This window comes from Microcaecilia unicolor, chromosome 2 (genome assembly GCF_901765095.1).
Source record: "Microcaecilia unicolor chromosome 2, aMicUni1.1, whole genome shotgun sequence".
NCBI lineage: Eukaryota > Metazoa > Chordata > Amphibia > Gymnophiona > Siphonopidae > Microcaecilia > Microcaecilia unicolor.
In genome coordinates this window covers 446,897,125-446,912,894 of record NC_044032.1, presented here as the reverse complement: position 1 = coordinate 446,912,894, position 15,770 = coordinate 446,897,125, and the positions used below count along the sequence as shown (strand labels likewise).

Here is a 15,770-nt window from a genome sequence, read left to right as displayed (position 1 = left end):
GTAAACATGTATTGCTATATCCAATCATCAGAGTGCCCTGACATAGCCATGGTTTCAGTATGACCCGCTGGTGTCAGGGGTCTACAACAGTTTAAAACACAATTAGAACATATAAAGAATATTATTTAAAAAAACAGTCCTAAACCCCTGATGCTGACGTGTCACGCTGAAACACAGCTGTGCCGCAGCACTGTGACTGATGACTGGATACTACAATAAAAAGTTTTGCAACCACTTTGGACTCCTGCATCCTTGTGGTATTTTGTTCTATTGTGCAGACTGGTCCTCTCATTTTTCGGGAGTCTTTACAACACTACATGTGTGCTTTACCTTTGAAACTTGTTGTGGGGTACTTTTTATGCAGGTAGACTTTTGCTAGAGAAATACATTTAGAACATTTTTTTTTAAATGCCACCAGGCATGTACTTTTTGCCCCTTGGAATGCCTCCTGTCAACATGGCTCAAAGTCTCCACACTGTGGAACAGACTTTCAGCCACACGGACTGAGAACAGTTTCAAGAAAGAGGATTATGATGCCTTCTGCCCACATATACAGCTTTCAAAAGTGCTTTCATGATCATTTGTGCACACACTATTCCATCCTGGATCTACAAGTCATGAGACAGTGGGCCAAGACAGAAAATAAAAGACTTGAGGAAGGAGAGGTTAAGTGCAGGGGGATTAAGTTACTAGCTCAGTTACTTAGCAGTGAGAAAAGGAGTGCAAAAGGAATTCTTATCTCCCGTGTTCATTGCTGTGTGATCCAGTCAATAGATTCTGCCTTTGTCATAATTTTATTTCTCATGTGGTCCAACAGGTATATCATCTACTCTTGTACCATCTAAACATTGGTGGTGGAAAAAGGAAAGGAGAAGAGGGAACATTACACTGGCAAATCAGGCCACAATGCAAAGCCAAGAATAACCTCACACAGACACAAGATTACACACCACAAAGAGGAGCAAGACACCACCTTCTTGGGGGAACAGTTTTTGGGATCAGACCAGTAAATCAGGTATCTTATGATCAGGATACTAAATTCAGAGCAATCCAGGAATGCAACACAGTTGAAATCAATTGACCAAACTTAAAAATTAACCAAACAGGACAACCAAGACTTGTGTTCTTTAACTCGCCATTAGATAAGTACGATTCCATTGTCTCTCCAAGTTCTTCTCATCAGTCTCACACCAGGATCCTCTTAACTATGGCCCACAGGCCAGAATACAGAGGAAGTTGCAAGTTTTACCAGGCCTCACCAGTGAGGTGATGATGATGTTGATGCCCAAGTAAGAGGAAATGGGGGTGAGTGAGGGAGAGGAAGAACAGAGAGGGGTTAAGTGAAAAGGAAAGCAGGGGGAGGGGTTGAGAGAGGGGAGAAAGTGGAAACACTGGATGGAAGAGGGGTACAGAGAGAGAGAGGAGTGGAAAGATGGGGGAGAAACGGGACATGGAAAAGGGCTGGAGAGAAGCAGCTAGTGAGAAGGATGGGGTGAAAGGGGGAAGACGCTAGAAGGATGGGAGCATAAAAAGGGAAGATGCTGGATGGAAGGGTAGTGAGAGACACTGGAAGGATGTGGAGAGAGAGGACATGATGAATGAGAAAGGATAGAGAGAGACACTGGATGGAAGGGGGAGAGAGAGAGAGAGAGAGAGAGAGAGAGAGACACTGGATAGAAGATCGGGAGAGAGGGTAGTGAGAGAGACACTGGATGAAAGGATCATGAAAGAGGGTAGATGGGTGGAAGGAAGGATGGCGAGAGAAAGAGGTAAGATGCTGGATGGAAGGATAGGGAGAGAAAGAAGGGAAGATGCTGGATGGAAAGGGGGAGAGTAGATAGAGTTAGTGAAAGACTGGAGAATAAGAGGAAGGGGCATGGGGAGAAAAGATAAAAAGCCATAGGCTGATGAAGTAAAAAGAGGGACATTAAAGACTGGATAGTAAGAATGAATTAAATCTGGACACAGAGGCAGAGAAATAAATTGAAGAAAACAAAGAAAAAGGAGAGAGAAAAATGATAAATGGACAGGAAACCCTTGGAAGAGGGAAGAGAGAAGAGAAACCGAAGAAAAGGGGGTGTAAGAGAGTGAACTGAAACACTCCCTCTTGCCTATCCCTGCTGTCACTGGTGTGAATAAAATATTTTCTGGAATGGCCGTGGGATTGAGATGTGGCCATGAGGTAGTGAGCAGAGCCAAGGCAGAGTGGGGCGGGGCTGGGGGCATATACTAAAATCTCCCTCTCAAAAATTGGGACCCCTTGGCAGCTCTGCAAGAAGGGCAGGTGGATGAGAGAGAGGGCATGTATCACCCTCAAACCTACACACCTGTATCACCTTCCATTGCCACCAGGGGACAGATGGAGGAAAAGAGGGACAGGATTCCCAAGGATGTGGCAGGAACATTTCAAATAAGCTAAAAGGCTAGAAATGTCCTCACCTCTCCCTCTGCAAGTTCTGAAGGGGATCCCCCAGCATCCCCACCTTTTCTCAATTGAAGTGTGATACATGGTGCTCTGCATTTAACATTTGGGACCACCTGCTTTAACACATCAACCCCTTTCCTACTCCCATTGTAATGTAAGCTAGATTCCAGCAGCAGTTTCACTTCAGGCAACATCATCTTTTGCTCTGATTTGCTCATTCTGTTTGGACTTGAGGAAGGCAGTGGATAGCTCCCTAACGTTACTCAAGAAATGTATTTAGTATAATAAAAAGGTACCACCTTACATTTTTTAAAAATATTTTTATGTTTACTGACCTTTATTTCCAGGGACAGACTGCCACAAATTTTCACAGTCAGACCTGTGGTACATGTTCACTGTATTCCCTGGAAATGCCTGCACTTAATTACCTTGTACAGCACAGCACATGCTGTCAGGCTATATAAAGCCTTTCCAAAGATAATATTGTAACTGAAAAGTGAGGAGGGAAAACGTCTGCATCATTTTTCACTACATGTCATTCCAGGGCACTGCTCCACTCATAGGGAGAATAGGATAACAGAGCCTGCTCTCTTTTCCACCTGTATGGAAAGGGGGAGCAGTCTTTGAGATCATGGTATCAAAATCAGTGTGGGAGTGCCAGCAGCTGGCTAAAGCATAGACTTCCTGCCTAAGCTGAGCTGCTCGGAGATGTTAACTGAAACATACTGAATCCTGGGCCCCTCATTATAGCAGCAGATGAACGCTGCATCTGGCACATCACTTCCCTGTGAGGACGGAGACAAATATGATGTTTAAATATAAAGAGAAAAAAATAGAATTAAAGAATGTGGGAGGGACTCTCTTCATTCAAACCTTCTCTTGCTGTGTGGAAAAATAAACAGGCGGAAAAAAGGCCTAGGCAAAACCAGTTGCTAGGCAACCGGCCAGCCTCCAGGGTCTGTGTTTTATCTTCTCTTCCTCTCTCATTCATAAATTCTTCCCCTTTCATCAGAAGTCATGGGTGCTGCTGGGCAGGGAAGTTACTCAGCAAAAACTCACTTGCTGGTTCTCTCTGTCAACCAGCATCACTCAGCACAGAAAGAATACCAAGGTTTAGGCTTTGAACATCCAGCTTTCATTCACAGTGCCCCCTCTCACCAGGGTTCAAGTAGGGAGCAAGCAGGGCAATTGCCTACGGTCCCCATGGTGAAGCTAAGTGATGTCATATAACCAGAGCTTTGGGGCACCTGGGTCTGACTGGGCCCACCTAACCTTCTGCCATGTACCCCACTATGTCTAACACCGAACCCTGTGCATTTGCTGGAGGCTCTTCTAGTAAGGTTGGTGTCTCAAGGACAACAGCTCTTGCTAGCTCCCAAGAGTATAAGGAAGGAAGGGAGAAATTGAGGGAGGGGGCAAAATGTTAGGTCAAGAAGAGCTTGACCCTAGACTGTACACAGGCAAGCAGGGGTTTCTTCCCTGTCCTCAACTGAAGTAGGCCTACCAACTCTCAGCCCTCTCACATCAGCCAAAGGCCAGCACAGCTATAGGCTTTCACAGGCCTATCATTAAGGAGAGGGGCTCACATATCTCTCCTAATGCCTTAGCATGGACTCTCTGATAGGGAGGAAGTGTATAAACTACATGCCCAATGTATGAAGAGAAATTGGCATTTTTCATAAGTTTAATTGCACATAAAGATTTTTTTAATTGGCTGCATAGCATATATGATTATATTTGAAGCAGGGGGGTAGCAAAGACTGTAGTACCCCAAACTGAGCCATATGATCATTCCTTGAAACATTAAGAACTGCTCAAAGAATACCGGGATTGTGACGTGAGTATTGTTTCTGATACTTGTACGTAGACCTACAATGGATTTTTGTGATAATTTGATAATAGTAGCTAGCATCAAACTTATACTGACACCATCTATTAAAACAAACAAACAAACAAACAAACAAACAAACAAACCTAAAGACCCAATAGGCATGGCTATGTCAATTTTGAGACTCATGAAACCAGCACCAAGTACAGCCACATTCTCACCCAGAAAACACAAAACATAAGAACATAAGAATAGCCATAATGGGTCAGACCAATGGTCCATTTAGCCGGCCAATCCAAGTCATAAGTACAGTACCTGGCAGAACCCCAAACAGCAACATTCCATGCTACCAATCCTAGGGCAAGCAATGGCTTCCCCCATATCTATCTCAATAGCAGAATATGGACTTTTCCTCCAGGAATTTGTCCAAACTTCTTAAAAACCCAGATGTGCTAACCACTGTTACCTCATCCTCTGGCAATGAGTTCCAGAGCTTAACAATTCTTTGAGTGAAAACATATTTCCTCCTATATGTTTTTTAAAGTATTTCCATGTAATTTCATTGAGTGTCCTCTGGTCTCTCTACTTTTTCAAAGAGTGAAAAATTGATTCACTTTTACCTGTTCTACACAGGATTTTCTAGACCTCAATCAAACCCCCTCCTCAGCCGTCTCTTTTCCAACCTGAAGAGCCCTAACCTCTTTAGGCTTTCCTCATATGAGAGGAATTCCACCCTCTTTATCATTTTGCTTGATCTTCTTTCAACCTTTTCTAATTCCGCTGTATCTTTTTTGAGATATGGCAACCAGAACTGAATGCAATACTCAAGTTGAGGTCGCAACATGGAGCAATACTTGCGGTCTTATTTACTAGCCCTTTCCTAATAATTCCTAGCATCCTGTTTGCTTTTTTGGCCGCTGTTGCAAACTAGGCAGGAGATTTCAGCATATTGTCTACAATGACACCTAGATCTTTTTCTTGGGTGCTGACTCCTAAGGTGGACCCTAGCATCAGGCAACTATGATTTGGGTTATTCTTCCCAATGTACATCACTTTGCATTTCTCCACATTATATTTCATCTGCCATTTGGATGCCCAGTCTTCCAGTTTCCTATCCTTGCTTTTTCACAGTTCGCATGTGTTTTGACAACTTTGAATAATGTTGACTCATATGCAAATTTAATCACCTCACTTGTCGTTCCAATTTCCAGATCATTTATAAATATGTTAAATAGCACTGGTCCCAGTACAGATCACTACAGTACTCCACTATTCACATTCCTCCACCGAGAAAAATGGCCATTTAACCCTACCCTCTGTTTTCTATCCAGTAACTAATTCCTAATCCACACCAGTACATTGCCTCCTATCCCATGACTTTTTAATTTTCTCAGGCATCTCTCATGAGGAACTTTGTCAAATGCTTTCTGAAAATCTAGATACAACCAGCCTACCTTTATCCACATGTTTTTTTGACCCCTTCAAAGAAATGAAGCAAGTTGATGAGACAAAACTTCTCTTGGCCGAATCCATGCTGACTCTGTCCCATTAAACCATGTTTGTCTACATGTGTTCCATAATTTTATACTTTATAATAGTTTCCACTATTTTGCCCAGCACTGAAGTCAGGCTTACTGGTTTGTAATTTCCCGAATCACCCCTGGAACCCTTTTTAAAAATTGGCGTTACATTGACCACCCTCCAATCTTCAGGTACTATGGACGATTTTAACCACAGGTTACAGATTACTAGGAGCAGAACAGTTATTTCATGGTTGAGTTCTTTCAGTACCCTGAGGTGTATACCATCTAGTCCAGGTGATTTATCACTCTTTAACTTGTCGATTTGGCTCTGTATGTCTTCTAGGTTCACTGAGATTTCTTTGTTCCTCCGCATTGTCACCCTTGAAAACCATTTCTGATACAGGTAGATCTCTTACATCTTCTTCCAAAAAGATTGAAGCAAAGAATTCATTCAATGTCTCTGCTATGGCCTTGTCCTCCCTGAGTGCCCCTTTCGCTCCTTCATGATCAAACGGCCCCACAGATTCCCTCACAGCCTTTCTGCTTCTGATGTACCTGAAAAAGTTGTTAGTATGGGGTTTTGTCTCAGTGGCAAGATTTTCTTCATATTCTTTTAGCCTTCTTTATCAATGTTTTGCATCTAGCTTGCCAGTGCTTCTGTTGCTTCTTTTCTTCTTCATTTGGATTCTTTTTCCATTGTTTGAAGGATGTTCTTTTGGTTCTACTAGCCTCTTTCACTTTACCTTTTAACCATGCTGGCTGTCATTTGCTCTTCTTTCCACCTAGTAGAGTATATCGAAGCACCCTGTGGTACAGCATTAAAAGGGATAGAGATGATTACCACCCCAGACCAATTTTCAAGGCCATGAAAGGAAACGGGCCAGAGTACTTGAAAAACAGTATCTCCCTCTGCACCGTGGCTACACCACAGATGGGCTCAAGCCCACACAGTAGCAGTACAGCTATCATGTGGCTGGCAGGGATGGCCAAGCCCCACCAGCTGAAAACTCCCAACTCTCCCTCCTGCGTACATTTTAAATAGCAGATCTTCACTGGCAGCAAGCAGCCACTGATATACACTACTCGTGCCGGTCCCACAGCCTTCTCTCTGACGTACTCCCACCTAAGCAGAAACAGGAAGTTGCACTGTAGGGCCAGCATGAGCAATGTGTATTAGTGGGTACTTGCTGCCAGCGAAGATCTAGTATTTAAAAGGTACGCGGGGCGAGAGAGTGTATGGCATGCGAGCAGGCGGGAGAGACCGAATCGCCTTTGGGGTGAAGGCACAGTTCTGCCCACCCACCTTGGGCCCAGGCCCACCCAAAATTGGGTGTCTGGCACGCCCCTGCTCTGCACACCTCCAAGATCACTAAGGTTCTCCCAAGGAGTATCCCTAACCATACCCTCTTCATAAGACATCATACAATATGACACCTGCCAATAAGCTTTTCCCAAGGAAGCCCCACACTCTGGAATACACTCTCTGAAAGGCTTCACCCAACACAAGACTATCTCTACTTCAGGAAAAAATGAATGCCAACTAGAGACCTCCCCCATACCTTCATAACAAGCTAGAAGAAATCCTGCTCTTGACAACTTCAAAATTCTTTTGGCTACTAGAAGAGATGGTTGGCTACGTTGTCCTATAATCTACACTGCAACTTTCAGAGACAAGTTAGAAAGCAAACAACATTCTTAATATTAGGATCTAAACATTAATGTCAACATATCCAGTCTCTGTAAACACATTTTTGATCCGTCAAGGACTTCTGACGACTTTATCATGATGCACTCTGGGACCAGTGGCACCAATGTCAATGGATGGAATCATGGACCACATATTCCACAATGCAGTGGGGATGCGTGCTGTAAACCAGGATTGGTCTAAATGTCCCTACTAGAATTAGAAAGTTGGCAGCTATAGTGATACCTTGCAGAGTATATCAAAGCACCCTGTGGTACAATCATTTGGTCTTCTCCTGATTGGCAGTTCACTGGTTTAACAATAGAAGGGCTTATTGTCAAAACCTGCTAAGTCCACATTAGTTGCATATTAGTTGGATAGTTTTGGAAATAAGCTCTTCAATTGCACTACACCTTCCCACTAGGTGACAAACTTGAGATCCCTGCTCTCCCCTCATTATCTCCAACATGAGCAAAGAACAGGTAGCCCGATGCTCACAAATAAATGCGGGCGCTAGAGACCATTAGTGCCGTACCAGCGCCCGCATTTACCTGCGTAGAGGGTCTAGCGTGGCAAACAAGTGAGCCAGACTTTAGCGCAAATAGCATGCAAATACAGTCAAGATCATGTTAATGAGGTCATTTTGTATTCCTCCCCAATGCTAAAAAAAGAGCACCCTAAACAAAACTGCCTTACCACTGTAAAAAATAACACCTGGTCGGAGCAGGCGTTAGGGTATTGAAAAAGAGGATTTTCCATGATCCCCATGCTTCTCTCGTGATTCTTTCTGCAAAATCTTCAGGTTTAAGTACATAAGTACACAAGTAGTGCCATACTGGAACAAACCAAAGGTAGATCAAGCCCAGCATCCTGTTTCTAACAGTGGCCAATCCAGCTCATATGTACCTGGCAAGATCACAAAAAAGTACAATACATTTTATGCTGCTTATAAGCAGTGGATTTTCCCGAAGTCCATTTTAATAATGGTCTATGGACTTTTCCTTTAGGAGGCCATGCAAACCATTTTTAAACCCTGCTATACTAATCGTTTTTACCACATTCTCTGGCAACGAATTCCAGAGGTTAATTACACGTTGAATGAAGAAAACATTTCTCCAATTCGTTTTAAATTTATTACTTTGTAGCTTCATCACATGCCCCCTAGTCCTAGTATTTTTGGAAAGAGTAAACAAGCGATTCACCTCTACCCATGATAGCTCTTGGAAAGAGAAGGAAGCCTGTGCAAACCCTTAAGCTCTGGTTGTGATTAACAGCAAACCCCACAAATTGGCATCTGTTTCCTGCATCTAAATTTAAAGGGTCCAAGCAGAAAATAAATTTAAAACACATATTTAGGCTGAAGAAAATAAGTGCCAATGTGAGCTTCATGTTTGGGTTTTACTAGGCACATGTGCACAGAAGCCGACCTTAACGCGGAATTCTTGAGTACATGCATCAAGCACAATCCTTCCGCCAAACTCCCTAATGCTCAACGCTATGAGTGCATCTATACTTGCATCTCATTAGCATTGAGCATTAGGGAATTATTTTTCTGCACTGTTCCAACAGTATTTTTATGGCGCTATTCGGAGCAGCGTTGGAGGTTTGAGCATCAGAGCCTGAGGCTGCCACGTTAATCCACTTGGATATGGAGAAATATCATAACAAACCTCAGACTTGCTCATCTTTTCTGTAACATGATGACAGACCAGAGACCCTGCCTAATCTCTAAACAAAGGTCCTCCCTACCGCCTTTCTTAGGTTTATCAATGGGGATTTTACAATTCTGTCCTCTGTCAAGTGTTGATGTCAAAAAGATTATGCTTTGTCATCGGTAACCTAGGCCTTGATGATGCAGTTGTAGGCTTGAAATAAGATGCAGATCATCTCTCTGGCTGTGCACAGACTGAACAGAAAGTATTAATCTGTATTAGTTTAGAGCCAGATGGACTAAGCATTCTTTCTGTAGACTAAGAAGCCAAAAATTAAAGACATGCATCAATCTTCATAGACAGGGAAAACTATTATAGGAATAAAAAAAGAGAATGACAGTTCAGTAAGTGAACATTTCTTACAGGAGGATTGCTCCTTTAATGAACTTACAACAAGTAATATCCAAACGCCACGACCTAACTTTATGTACCCACCTATTCTTCAACTCACCCTGTGACAATGTCAATGTTTCAGACCACACCTCCTCCAATTTTTCCCTATGTTTACCCAACCCTATCACCTGATTATCTCAATCTAGCCTAAAATTAGCTCCTCCTCCTACCTCTTATACCCTTCTCTCTTATAATGTTACCTATCTACACATCTCCTTTACTCTGTTAAGCTTAGACTGTATTCTCTCCATTATACTTTTTAATCTTACTACCATGTAAGCCGCATTGAACCTGCTATGAGTGGGAAGGTGCGGGGTACAAATGTAACAAATAAATAAATAATAAGGCAGAGTGTCTGTGTGCATGGAGCTGCCCTTAACATAGCACCGTGGTTCCCAAACTTGGTCCTGGAGGCACCCCAGCCAGTCAGGCTTTCAGGATATCCACAATGAATATTCATGAGAGATATCTGCATGCACTACCTCTACTGCATGCAAATCTCTCTCATGCATATTCATTATAAATATCCTGAAAATATGATTGGCTGGGGTGCCTCCAGGACCAGGTTTGGGTACCACTGACAAAGCGTATTGCACTCAAACCCCACACCTCATCATTAGTGATATCGGAGTGATATACAGACCTCCCTCACAGTCGGAGGAAATGGACAGAGACTTAATTGAAGACATCCGCAAGATAGCTAGGAAAGGGGAAGTACTACTGATAGGTGGCTTCAATATGCCGGATGTTGATTGGGGTGTCCCGGCTGCGGGGTCGTCTATACGCAAAGAGATCTTAGATTCCCTACAGGAAGAATTGTTCCAGCAGTGGGTAATGGAACCGATGCGGGATGGAGCTGTTCTGGACCTGGTGCTTGCGAATGGAGAGTACATTTCTGACATCAAGGTGGCGGACCATTTGGCATCTAGTGATCATCGTATAGTATGGTTCAATATTAAAACAAAAGAGAGTGCTCATTCGAGATTGAAGGTCCTGGATTTCAAAGGAACTAACTTTGCCGGGATGGGGGAAATTCTCAAGGAACTGTTAGCGGGATGGGAACAGCTGAAGGATGTAGAACAGCAATGGACAAGACTGAAAGGAGCTATATTAAAGGCAACTAACTTTTATGTTAGAAAATTACATAAAAGAGGAAAAAAAGGCCTCTCTGGTACTCGAATGTAGTAGCTGAAAAGAAAAAAGGAAAGGAGGCTAGCCTTTGCACGTTATAAGACGACTCAGAAAGATGAAGACAGGAGAGAATACCTAAATAAGTGAAGAGAAGCTGGAAAAGCTATCAGGAAAGCGAAGCGGCAAATGGAGGAAAAGATAGCTTATACGGTAAAATTGGGGGACAAGACCTTTTTCAGATATGTAAGTGACAAGAGGAAGTGCCATAATAGCATTGTGAGGCTCAAAGCTGAGGGAGAGAAATATGCGGAAGATAATAATGATAAAGCTGAGCTGCTTAACGATTATTTTAGCTCTGTGTTCACGAATGAAAAACCGGGGGTAGGGCTGCAGAAAACAAAGGCTAAAGGGGATGGATGTATGGTAGACCAAGACCCGTTTACGGAGGACTGTGTTCGTAAGGAGCTTGCCAAACTAAAAGTAGACAGAGCGATGGGGCCTGATGAGATACACCCGAGGGTGCTTAGGAACTCGGAGAAGTTGTCAGCTCCGCTGACGGACCTCTTCAATGCTTCCTTAGAAACTGGACTGGTCCCAGTGGCCTGGAGAAGGGCGGATGTGGTTCCTTTGCACAAGAGTGGAAGTAAGGAGGAGGTTGGGAATTACAGACCTGTCAGTCTGACCTCGGTGGTGAGTAAGCTAATGGAAACGCTTCTAAACCTTTTTGATGCTGCTTTTAACTCCTAACCCTTATTCACTTGTTCAGAACCCATATTTTAATATCCTCACTTTAATATTCCCTTACCTAAATCTCCACTACCCAAACTGTAAAGGACTCAAATACAAATCAATTTATGCATCCAGCTTCTCCTACATAAGCTCACAACTGTGGAACGCGCTACCAAAAGCCGTGAAAACAACGTATGACCACTTAAACTTCCGGAAATTACTAAAAACCAACCTGTTCAAAAAGGCATACCCTACTGATCCAACATAAATGCCAGAACCCTGAAACACAACGAAACCAAACCTCGTAATGTTCACTACCTAACTCCTCCTCTCTGCGACTCTCTAATGTGTCTGTAACACATGAACCTTATTCGATCACAACATCATTTTGTTACTGTTTCTATACCGGAGCTGGAGAAAGCCCTTACAGTACTATGTAAGCCACACTGAACCTGCAAATAGGTGGAGAAATGTGGGATACAAATGTAACAAATAAATAAATAAATAAATAAATAAATAAATAAACAAACAAATAAATACATAAATAAATAAGCTTCCTCAGGGGACTAAGTGCAAAGATCAATCAAGTAGACCTATAAAGGTATAACATAAAATATATCAGTGCATTTCTTATGCATATCAGCTGTTCTAAATGTTATACAAACTTACTCATTTAAAGCTGGCGCTAGACTTCAAATATGGCACTTAGTCCCTCCCCTAAGGAAGCTTAAGTATAAGTGAAACAGAGAGTCCTGTTGGCGAAAAGAATGATGAGGTAAGTGCTTTAATTAAGAAATGTGTAAATTTAAATAGAAGATAAAAATATACTGTAAGAAGAATATAAAAGATCAAGTGCACGATATATAATAGAAAATTTAAAAATTATAAAAAACTGAAAATAAAACATTTTGTAAGGAGGTTTTTTTTAGACCAATGATATGACTGGAGTCCGACATACACTGGCATAAAGATTTCATAATTTGCTGCCACACAGAGACATTTGAGGTCTTTTTTTTCCTCCTTATGTAATTTTGCATATAAGAGATATATTAATAATATATATGATTTAAGATAGACAAACGTTGTTAGATCTTCAGCTTCTTAGAGGGAGTTAAGTAACTTGCCCAAGTTCAAAAGGAGTAGCAGTGGGATTTGAACTGGGCACCCCTGAATATCAAGCCCAGAGCTCTAACCACTAGGCTACTCCTCCTCCACAATAAAGTGTTAACAGTCTGATATCACCGTCTATCGCCCCACCTCCTTTCACTCAGCTGTACTAACATATGCAGAAAATCTATAATCTAGATGTGTGTACTATTTAAACTCAGTGTAGCTGCATTATTTCTTAAATAACCTGATGACAAAAGGATAACTAAAAAGCTTGTTAAAGAAACATTAAATTAGTCCAATAACTTGTTTGTTTGCCCCTTATTTTCACATTCCAAAGACTCAAAAATGGGAAAAACCCTTTAATCCATCTAGCTCTTAGTATGCGCAGAGTAATCACTGCTAATATATGGCAGTGGAATTAATGCCCTGGTTGCCCTGGCTTCCATGAAAAATAGCATGGCCTGGATGGAGGCAGAGAGGTCTCAGAAATTGTCATCATCAATTCAACCAGCCCAGGAGAAATTCCCACATACTGATTTTTAGTCTGTTCTATGTAAATAAAATATTAAACCAAACAGAGGCAGACGCTGAAGCAGAATTCTGGTGGTGGAGCTGTCACCCCTACGCAGTTGCTTAGCATGCCTATTAGTAGAGAGGTGTGGTAGCCGTGTTAGTCCACTCTTAAAGGTTATCAATAGAAATCAAACAAAATAAAACATGGAAAACAAAATAAGATGATACCTTTTTTATTGGACATAACTTAATACATTTTGAAGGGCAACCTTCGAAAGCTAATCAAGAAATGTATTAAATTATGTCCAATAGGGGGATGGGGAACATTTGGTTATGCAGTTAGCAGCTCACTGGGTGCAGGGCTGATATATTAGTTGGGCGGGAGGCGAGTTTTGACTGTTTTGTGATATGGTTGACATAGTAAAATGTTTAAAGTCTTTGTACCACAGACTGGCACATAATTGAAACTGGTAGATACGTATATTTGTATGGAAATAGCCTAAGTAACAGCGAAAAAAATTTTCGTACGCTACCCGTAAGTAGATAACGGGTACAGGTGCACAGTGTGCAAGTAACGATGGTTCTCACAGAGGAAGAGTGTATAGGCAAGGGGCTATCAGACACAAGGCCCTTTGCCCTTTGCGATGTATTCTCTTGAACTGTACTGGATATGGTGTCACAGGTCTTATTATATATTAGCCATTTCCTTTTGTGTATAATTTTATAAAAACCTCAATAAACAAATTTGAACTATAAATTATGTCCAATAAAAAAGTATCATCTTATTTTCTTTTCCATGTTTTATTTTGTTTGATTTCTATTGATAACCATGCCTACTAGGAAATCCACCCCTACAATGTAGTGACACACTGGAGATCATCATTATTACCACCAGCAAATGGCTGAAGTGACTGAAATAGCAACATGCTTCACTCATCGCACTGAAAAAGCACCGATTTACCAATGGCACTGCACTGATAAAACCATAAAGACAGTGATTTACCAAAAGAGTATGAACACAAAATGAGACTGAGGGCCTTATGCACACCCTAGAGGAAACAGGAATGCAAGAAGACATTACAAACCATCTAACGTGTAAATCATGTAAAAGAAGTGAAAAGGAGCTTCTAGAAAAACTAATATAATAGTAGACTCAGAGGGTAATATTACAAAACATTTCTTCAGAGGAAGGGTTAGTAAAATGTGTAACAGCTTCCCAGGGAAGGCAGTGGAGGCCAGAACAGCATGGGATAAGCACTGAGGATCCTTAGCTTAATTTTCGACTGAAAACCCACTTCACTTAAGCCTTTTTTTTTTTTTAAATCATAAACCCCTTCTGATCAAGACCTTGTTGATTTTAACCATTTTCTTTTCTATAAGCAAGATTCTTGAAGCTTTTAATCTGTGCTGTTTGGGAGTTTTAACAAGACTGTAAACTCCACAGGAACAGACTCTCTTTAACGTGTGTCTGTACAGCACTATCTATCTCTTGTAGCACTATATAAGTGATAAACAGAATAGTAGTTGAGTTGAACTGGGATAAACTTGGATGTGCGGAGCTGTAACAGAAGTGGACAGATCTTACAATCATTACCTATCTGCATATTTTGTTTCACTGAAACAGTGCCAGTTTGCCACAGAAGCATGCACTGCAGCGATATCCACCCACTTACTATTTTACTCGCTCTACTTTAGCCTAACCCTTAGGACAATTCAATCAAACCTCGATGTAGTCATATTCTTGGGAAAAGCTTTAGATGCATTTGGACATTCCCTGTGTCTCTGTTACCCTTTTCTCAGTGCTATCCCTAAACCCAAGCACTAGATTTGATAAGTCTGCTGGTACACAAATGATTGCAACAGAATTATATAGTGCATCCTCTTGCTAAAAGTGTGCACTACTGTGTGTCATGAAACGTACAGTCCCCCATCTGGCTGCCATGTCTGCAATTGCCGCATTTAGTTTGTTTTATAAAGAGCGCCTACTTTTCTTTATAAAACACTAGTGTAACTGGCTGAAAATGCACTTTGATATATGCCACAATCCACCAGTGCTTATCAACCCAGTCCTTCCTTGAGGCACACCAAGTCCCATCAGGTTTTCAGGATATCCCTAATGAATATGCATGAGATAGATTTACATACCAAAGAGGCAGTGCATGTAAATCTATCTCATGCATATTCATTGTGGATATCCTGAAAAGCTGATGTGGCTGGGTGTGCCTTAAGGACTCGGTTGAGAAGCACTGACTTACACCAGTGTTTCCCAAGTCAGTCCTGGAGTACCCCCTTGCCAGTCAGATTTTCAGGATATCCACAATGAATATGAAAGAAAGAAATTTGCATACAATGGAGGCAGTATATGCAAATCAATCCCATGCATATTCATTGAGGATATCCTGAAAACCCGCCTGGTAAGGGGGTACTCCATGACTGACTTACACCACCCTTAGGGTGGGTGTAAATGTTTGCATCAAGATCAGGGATTCTCAAACCCAGTCCCCAGGACACACCTAGCCAGTCAGGGTTTTCAGAATACCCACAACGAATATGCGCAAGATAAATTTGCATAGAGTGGAGGTAGAGAATGCAAATCAATCCCATGCATATTCATTGTGGATATCCTGAAAATCTGACTGGCTGAGTGTGTCCTGAGGACTGTGTTAAGAACCCTGGTCTACATTATTTATTTATTTAGATTTGCTCACACCTTGGTATGTAA

The 15,770-nt window shown here is 41.8% G+C and overlaps 1 protein-coding gene across 5 annotated transcripts in view; it reads right to left on the bottom strand.

Moving 5' to 3' along the window:
* RTKN (rhotekin) overlaps positions 1 to 15,770 on the bottom strand; it is a 244,889-nt gene that overhangs the window by 60,227 nt on the left and 168,892 nt on the right. The window contains exons 1-2 of one of the 5 annotated variants that reach the window (XM_030190906.1): positions 11,821 to 11,825; positions 8,457 to 8,461 (exon numbers count right to left, since the gene is read on the bottom strand). The exons of the other annotated variants lie outside the window; for them this stretch is intronic. The gene's annotated coding sequence lies outside the window, so the exon portion shown is untranslated. Of the gene's footprint in view, positions 1 to 8,456; positions 8,462 to 11,820; positions 11,826 to 15,770 lie in introns of those variants that run through there. 5 annotated transcript variants of the gene reach the window in all.